Here is a 9,757-nt window from a genome sequence, read left to right on the forward strand (position 1 = left end):
TATGTATCTCCAACCCATTGGTTCGTTTTCTCTGGAGAATCTTAACATACAAAATCAAAAGACAATATAGGAAACTAACAAAACAAACAAAAAAATCAAGGACACTAGAGGAAAGTGTAACCTCTGACACCTATAGTTACACCAGACAGTAAAAACAGCTTAACTCACAGCTGGATAAACATAAAACTTCACACTAAAAGCCGATTCACCTTATTCTTATTCCAAATATAATGTCTAACATGTAACAAAGAGTACAAGGAGTACTAACAGGCAAGAAAAACTATAGTCTAAGCCAAATCAGGTAACGGAACCAAACTCAGAAATGGCAGACATTTTGAAATTTTTAGGTTGAGAACAGATAACGACTATGATTAATGTGTGAAGGGGACTGATGGAAAAAGGGAACATGTTAACACTAACAAAGAGAAAACTAAAGTAACTATATTAGTGCTAGGAAAAGTGGACTTCAGCCAAGGAAAATTATCAGGGGCAAAGAGAGGCATTACATAGTGATAAAGGGGTCAATTTTCTAAGAAGAATTCGAAATTCCTAATGTATATATGCTTAACAGCAACATACCAAAATAAATAAGGCAAAAAACGGATAGAACAGCAAGATGAGGTAAATAATTCTATTACTAGATCTGGAGGCTTCAACAGACTTCTATCAGTAATTGACAGATCCTGCTGACAGAGTATCAGTTAGGAGTAGTTGAACTGAAGCACCATCAATCAAATGGCTCTAACTGACATTTACAGAATAGTTACTCAACAACAGAGAACATACATAATTCTCAAGCTCACATGGAATATTCACCAAGACCTGTCATATTCAAGTACATGAAAAACATTTCAGCAAATTTCAAAAAGTTGAAGTCATCCAAAGCATACTTTTGGAAAACAATGGAACTAAACCAGAAATCAATAACAGAAAAGAACAAATGCCAAAAGATATTTTTAAATAATCTACATTTAATGAAAATACTTCTCAAAATTTGTGGTATGTAGGGAAAGCAGTGCTTAAAGGAAAATTTATAGCACTGATTGCCTATAGTATAGCAGAAGAAATCTCTAAAAACAAAAAAAATGTAAGGTTTCATCTTAGGATACTAGAGAAAGAAGAGCAATGTAAGCCTAAAATGAAAAAAAAAAAAAAAAAGGAGGAAATAAATAAGCTTTCTACAAGTAGAAATCAATGAAGTTTAAAATAAGAAGTAGAGAAAAATCAATAGATAAAAGGAGAAGATCTGTGAAACCAAAAATAGGGTCCTTTGAAAACAGTAATATAATTGATAAACTTCTAGCTAGGCTAGGAACAAAAATGGAGAGAAGACACAGCTACCAATATCAGAAATGAAAGAGTACCATCAATGTAAAAGATAACATATTACGTAAAATTGTAAGATCACAAATTTGACACTTTGAAGGAAATGGACTAAGACTTGAAAGACACAACCCACCAAAATTTACACTACTGTAATGTAATCTGAATAGGAATCTATTCCTCTCTGCTAAATTCCAATAAGAAGTATCCTTCCAGAAGAGAAAGCACCAGGCCCAGATTTTTCCTCTGGCGAACTCTACCAAGTATTTAAGAAAGAAATAACTCTAAATCTCTTTAATCTCCTCCAGAAAATAGAGACAGAGGGAATACTTCCTCACTCATTGTAGGATACCAGAATTACCCTAATATCACAGCCAGATAAAGACATTACAAGAAAAATAGAAACCAGCATCTAAGTAGATGCAAAAATCCTAAAGTTACAGCACACCAAACCCAAAGTGTATAAGAATTATATACTAGATCAGGTAGGATTTATCTCAAGTAATCAAAATTGGCTACTCATTCAGTAATCAATGTATTCAATTGAACCAAAAAGATGAAGAAGAAAGTTTTACCTCAAACATGTTACCTCCATTCTGGGGTCTCATTTTTCACATTTGTAAAATGTGGTTAATAAAGGATTTTTTGAAACAGCTGGCTGTGAGTAGGTATTGACTCCTTTCTGTCCTTCATTTTATAAGGAGATCACCAAACAGTTGTCTTGAGTCTAGTAGGGTTATCAGATATAGCCCTCATACAGTTCAAGGAATGACAGTTTAGAGATATGAATATGGACTTAGAATGTAGTAGCTATTTGGTAAATATTTAAAGAAATAGCAATACTATATAGGGTCACAGATGAAGGCAGTTAACTTTTTCTGGAAGTTTCACGGAAGACTTCATGAAAAAGTGATTTTTGAGCCAGTTCTTGAAGGATGGATAGGAATCTGTCCAAAAGAGGAGATATGTACCAAATTTTATAGTCAAAAAGCAGTGGGGCACCTGAGTAATAGGAAGTGGAACAGTGAGGTCAGAAAGAGCAATAATGCTTCTTCCTTTCTTCCTATAGCTTTTGGGCTTGAGGTGTTCTGGTTTGGGAAACTTGTATTTATACTTGTTTCTATAATACAATTTTCTTCCCATGGTAAAACACAAGAAAACTTCAGGTACTCAATCTAAGTATTTTGTCTTTGGGGTGGGTTGACATTCTACATTTTAGGAATGCCAGTCTAATATTTAGGTGTTATATAGGTATGAGTGTCTTTACTACCAATATCTGCTCTGATTGTCAGTTCTTTACTCTACAAGCCAACACCTATTTTAAAATTCACAAAGTAAATAAAGAAAGTCATTTTCTTACAAAATTTTGGCCAAGTGTAAACAATAGTATTCTCTTGATAGGAATGTGATATGAGTCAAATGCATCACTTTTTTTTTAATTTTTTATAAACATATATTTTTATCCCCAGGGGTTTACCTTTTTATTTTGATTCATTATGTAATGTGTCAAAAATTAGATAATTTTAAAAAGAAAATGAAAAACAGGCATAGTCACATTGACTCTGTACATAGAGTTTTAATTTGGGGTGTGTTTATTTCCAGAACTCGTCATTTGAATTCTATTATTTACTTCTATTATTGAGCCATCTAAACCAGATGAATTGTAAAAAAAATTGCTGATGATATATTTATTAGTAAACTTAGTTTTATTTATTAGTAAACTTAGTTTTAGACTAACAAAAAATGTGAAGACAATACAGAAATTTCTCATATTTTATATCTAGTAGCCTCCGACATCATGCATTAGTGTGATAAATTTGTCACAGTTAATGAGCCAAAATTGCTCTATTATTAACTAATTATCAACAAAAGTCCATACTTTATTCAGATTTAATTTTTATCTAATGTCTTCTTTCCAGAAACTCATCGAGGATACTACATTATGTTTAGTTGTCTTGTCACTGTAGGCTCTTCTTGGCTGTTGACAGATTCTAATACCTTTATTGATTTTGATGATTTTGACAGTTTGAGAAATGTTCAAGTATCTTTTTAAAATATCCCTAAATTGAGAGTTGCATATTTTCTTCTTACATAGGAGGCTGGTATTTGGGGAAGGAAAATTGTAGAAGTCACATAACATTTTCATTTCATCATATCAAGGGTGAAATTAGCAGTGTTGTTGATCTTGACCACCTAGCTGAAGTAATGTTTGTCTTTTCTTTTTCCCCCACTATGAAGTTTTCTTATTATTTTTCCTGTACCCTCTTCCTGTATTGAACTCATTGGAAGGAAATCACTGCAAAATTCACACTTATGAAAAGCTCCATATCTTTAGTGTGGAGTATCTACCTTATTTGCAATTCAACCATCACTTATATATCAATATGACCTCATTAACATTAATTCTATACTTTATGTTATAACTCAGTACCCTTAATTTATCCTGATGCTCAAATTGCTCCAACCTTGGTCATTGGGACCTCTTTCAGTTGATTCCTCTGTTTCTTCAACATACTTCCATCATTATGTATGTGTTCTGTTTTGTTTTCTTGCACTTCCTTTCTTTCTGGCACTACATGATCCTCTGGGTTCATATGGTATATATCCTCCTCTGATGCTAGAAACAGCCTTTTCTGCAGGGAACACTGGCTCCTTTTACTGAAGAATGGAATTAGAAACTAAAATAAGTTCACTAAATGTACACATTGCTACTGGAGAGTTGTTATGTTGAGAGTTACCTCAACATATATAGATATAGGTAACTGGAAAGTTACCTATACCTAGGTCCTCTCAGATGAAATACAAGGTAAAATGTGTGTGTATACCAGCATGTGTATATATACACATATCTATAAAAAATCTATATATAATCGTTTATATGTATGTATCCATACCTAATCTGTATGTCTAAAATCAGCAAAGACAATTCAGCTTTAATTTCTAAGTTTGTGAACAACAACTACACACACACACACACACACACACACACACACACACATAGCCCAATATTACTGTATGGCTTACTCTGTGCCTCTTCTCATTTCTTATCTATAAATTGCCACTCTAACAGTGAAAAACTGATTATATTTTTCACTTTTCAAAAATAATACATACAAAACCTGGAGAATACAAACATATCAAAAAGAAAATTGAAATTGCTGAAAATAATCTCACAAGCAACACACGAAAATGTTCTTGAATTTTATCTGAACATATACAGCTAAGAAATAATTTTCAGTTTTCTAGGGCAGTGCTATTATAATAGCCATCCATGGAACATTTTCCATACACTATGGCATGAGTTTTATTTAAAAAAATCTATATGAACTTTAAGAAATTTGCTCTAGATAGAAACTGCTTGCCCTCTTTAGCACATCTACATTTCAGCAGTAATAATATTTACCACAAATCTGAATGAGTCTTACATGTTAGGCATCATGTTAAACATGATATACATATTATCTTCCACAATACTCAGAGATATCCTTTAATATAGTTACTATTTCCTTCATTTTACACTGAAGACATCTGATTTTTGTGGAGATAGAATACGTTACCTAATATCACAGAGATATTAAGTAGCAGAGAACTGAGTCAAAAAGAGCAAAAAGCTAATTTCTTAATCATTCCTTTATATGGCCTCTTGCATTTTGGCCCACTGTTCACAAACTTAGAAATTAAAGCAGAATTGTCTTTGCTGATTATTTTAGACATACAGATTGGGTAGGCCATGATAGCACTCTGAAATAGTTACAGGTACAATTATCATATGTATACTTGATCATTTAGAGATTATAGACACACTTCTACGTGTTGAATACCAATCAACTTTGTCAAATTCATTGGATAGTCCTAAAGGGGGAAATGAAATTAAAGAAAATGTTTGATTATTGTCATCTCTATACTAGAATGAAGTTCTGTGAGGGCAGAGAGTTTGTTTTATTCCAAAATCTAGTCCTAAATCCCAGAAAAGTATCTCTGATAGAGATATAATTTTGAAAATTGCCAAATATTTGTGGGTAAGCATACATTTAATATAGAATCACTTTAAAATGCAATGCTACTAGCATTTGTTCCTATTTGTATATATGAACAAAAACCAAACTACCATCATAGAGCTCAAATTTCAGTAACTCACAACCATTCTTTTTCATTTCTCTGAGAATCCTTTCAATTTATTCATTTTAATGATATTCTAATGGAACTGGTTGATCTTAATACAGTATAATCTTAATAATTATGTTGAGTTCCTAAGAATATGATGCCTACTCCATTTAGTTGTTGTAAACATCTTCATGGAAAAAGAGTATTTAGCAGATATTTTAATGTCTGCTGGAATAAATTAAATGAAATGTGTGATACAAAATCATTTACAAAGCTCTTTTAGGAACTAAAAATTTGTTCCCATCTTGGTTTTACTCAGCTAGGAAAGTTAATTTTCTGTTCTCACTGAAGTGCTGTGTGAAACTGATTATAAATGAACTGAATTTCATAAGCCAAATGAATCTGCAATTCTTCTTCAAGTAGAGTAGATATGTAGCATACAGCACACACATATACATACCCACAATTAAAATAGTGAAACAGTTTGTGGCATATATTATATGTAAATGGAAACATTTATATATATAAATATATACATATATAATATGTGTAATAATAAACCAGAGGTAAAATGTTATGGGCCGTCTTATGTCTCCCAGAAGTCATATGTTGAAGTCCTAACCCCCAAAAGAAAATAGGGTCCTTAAGGAAGTAATTCAGGTTCAACAAGGTCATTAAGAGTGGTGTCATAATCCAATAATAGGTCTAGTATTCTTATTAGAAGAGACGCCATGGAAAGGTCATACGAGGACACAGCAAGAAGACAGCAAGCCAAGGAAAGAAGTCTTAGGGAGAAAAAACAAAACTTGACAACACCTTGAGTGTGGACTTCCAGCCTCTAAAACTGTAAGAAAAGCTCACTTGATTGAGTGTCTGACGCTTGGTTTCAGCTCAGGTAGTGATCTCAGGGTTGTGAGACTGAGCCCTGAATTGGGTTCCATGCTCTATGCGGAGTCTGCTTAAGACTCTTTTTCCCTCTCCTTCTGTCCCTCCCTCCCATGTGTACTTGAGCACTCTCTCTCTTAAAATAAATGAATAAATCTTTAAAACTATAAGGAAATGAATTTCTTTGGTTTAAATCCACCAATGTATGGCATTTTGTTATAGCAGACCTAACTGACTAATACAATTGTCTAAACCTAAAAAGCAAAAAAAAAAAAAAAAAAAAAAAGAAATCCCCAAGCAAATCTTGTTGAATGATAGCACATGTGAAAGATTTCTTTTCCTAATATTTATGAGCATGTGTGTATTTAAGAGTAAGCTCATGTAATAGTACATATATGTATGCCAAGTAGCTTGAAATCAGCAAAATGTATTCTTATTTATTGTGTATAGTCAAGAATGAATAGAGACTACTTGATAGATGTTATACAAATGAGCCAAATACGGCCCCTTGATGGTTTACTTCTCAATAGCCATCTAAGACTATTAGGTCAAAAGTCTGCTGGTATAACAAAATCCAATTGTAATACATCCAATGCTTTCAATATAACCCAAATAAACATATATTTAGCTATTTAGAAGTTGGCCTGCTCTGCATACCCTGTGAAACTGTACCTAACATCTGCTAGTAGTAAATAAGATAAACCTGGGCCCATTAAAGGTCCCAAGCCACTGCTCTGGAACCCTAGAACTCTCTATCTTGCTGCAGAGTGATATCATGTAGACAATAAGTCTCCTCTTCAATTCTCCTTCCATGTATTTCCTTTGTCCTCTTCCCTTTCTGGATGGTGATCCTCCTAGAGTGTCTAAAAGGTCTTTTGTTAAGAGAGATTTTCCCCCTCACAGGCAACCTGTTCAAAGGCTGCCCAAACAAAGCTCTCTGTGTGCTACTGCCACCACATGGCATACATCTTGCCTTGATCAGCCCTCCAAGTACTTTAATTCAATGCAATGGGTATAATTATATATAGGCTTGTAATCAAACTTAGACATAGATACCTATTTTATATAAACCAAAAATGAACTAGAAATGGAAAATATCTCTTTTTAAGATTTTATTTATTTGAGAAAGATACAGAGAGAGTGTGAGCAGTGGGAGAGGGAGAGAAAAGGGACAAGCAAACTCTCTACTGAGTACAGAGCCCAATGTGGGGCTTGATCCCAAGACTCTGAGAACATTACCTAAGCCAAAGTCAGATGCTTAACCAACTGAGACACCCAGGTAACCCAGAAGTGTCAAATCTCTTATAAAGTACAGCCGCCATCTCACAAGACAACTGGGAGAAATAAATAAATTAATGCATGTCAAATAAGTAGAATAAATACTCAAATATATCAAGTAATGATATTTAGCAAATATCAATATCCTTGGAAAACTAGACTAAAAAATATTGATCTAATTTGGAGGGACAAGATGGCAGAGAAGTAGTTGACTGTGTTTCAACCAGTCCCCAGAAGTGAGCTAAATATCTACCAGACACTCTGAACACCCTGAGATGTAAGATTATAAACTTCTGGATATCTATGGGGGCAGAAGAGTCCAGTGAAGAGGTAAAGCATACTGGGAAAGATTGGACTGATATCAGAGGATAAACAGAAGGGGGAAGGAGCCACCAGAAGCAACCCATTGGAAAGTAATACCCCAATACGAAAGTGCTCTATGTTTGGGGACCATCATTAACTTGAAGTCTGGTTAAAAGCACTCAAAAAGAACAAAGGCTATTAAGGGGCAAGTGGTGGGATCGGGTGGCCACAAGCAAGAACCTAAACTCACTGTCCTGGGGCAGTCACAACTGGCACCCACTCATGTCTGAGAGAGACTGTGGTGGCCCCATGGTCCCTGAGCCCATGGATTTCTGCTGTTTGCACCAGCGCTGGGGCTTTGTGCATCCCGCCCATGTGCAGGCTCCTGCCCAAGGTCCCTGGACCAGTAGCCAGGTCTGAACAGAACCAACCTGGGCGTGGTCTCCAGACAACAGTCCTGGCAACAGCAGCCACGGGGAACGATATCACTCCCAGTTTACATGGTGCAGAAGTGCAGAGACAAGCAGGGTTCATGGGTGACCACCACTGAGACAGTGGCTGGGAGTGCACATCACCTGTGGGAGGTTGCAGTGTTCAGCAGAGTTTGCACAGAGGGAGTCTGTGTGTTCTGGATCATCCAGAGGGGAGCAGACTGAGAATTCTCTCTGAGGCAGAGATCTGGGTGTTGACAGTTTACTTTGCTCTGACCTTGTGAAAAGCCACTAAAAGCTGCCAAAGAACAAAAACCTCTAGAGGAAAAAAAAAAAAAAAAAAAAAAAGCTTAAAAAATGGGTTTCCACAGAGCCCAGCCCCTTGATGGAGCAGGGCAACTCAGCTCAGGCAAGACTGACTGAAAAAAAATGTGGCAGGACCATCCCCCAGAAGACAAGCCAAAAGAACAAGAGAACAATAACCACAGGGTCCCCCTAAAACTGTAAAACTCCAACATCAGGGCAAAACAATATATTAAGCACCTTGTATTGCCCCAAAGCCTGTAGATTTCATAAATGCAACTTTTTCTCTTTAGTGTGTTCTCACGATTCTTATTTTTTTTTAACCTACTTACCACTACAACTAGATGTTTAATACAACATATCACATAATAGCTTTTTAACTTGAACTTTTCACATACGTATACCCATTTCTTTTTCTTTTTCTTTTTTAAAAAATATACATAGATGTAAGCTTCAAGGTAATCCTTTTTCCCTATTCAACACTACCTCTGTATATAAACCAGTTATAATTTCTCTGTAACTCAGGAAAGTTGAGTCCTTTAACAAAGATATTAATTTTCACCCAGGATGAATCAAAATAACCTTCCACGCACACATTAAGGATTTATAACGACCCTCCCATCTTATTCTTCTGTGTTTGTGTGTATTTGTTTTTGGTTTTGTACTATATAAATCTTATTCTTAAGGTTCATTTTGGCTGGGTTCCCCCCCCTTTTTTTTCCTTGTCTTTTACTTTTGTCAATCTTTTTGTTTGTTCATTTTTGTCTAGGTACCTTATAAATATTACTTTGGGGGATTATTTTGGCTGTTTTTTTTTCTTTTTTTTCCTCTCTTTTTCTCTCCCCCCCCCCATTTTGGTGCCTACTTCTGATTGCTCTGTAACTTTGCGAAGGGGCACCTTGCCTGGATTGTGGTTGATATATTCAGCTATACATCCCTTCAACCACCTCTCACCAAAATGAAGAGGAAGAGGAAAACCCAACAGAGAAAAATTCAGAGAATGTGCCCTCTCCATCAAAACTGTTGGATATGGACATAAACAGTATGTCAGAAATGGAATTCAGGGCAATGATTATCCAGTCAATGGCTAGGTTCGAGAAGACCAATAGTGGCAACATAGAATCTCTAAG

Source organism: Mustela nigripes, chromosome 12 (genome assembly GCF_022355385.1).
Source record: "Mustela nigripes isolate SB6536 chromosome 12, MUSNIG.SB6536, whole genome shotgun sequence".
Taxonomy (NCBI): domain Eukaryota; kingdom Metazoa; phylum Chordata; class Mammalia; order Carnivora; family Mustelidae; genus Mustela; species Mustela nigripes.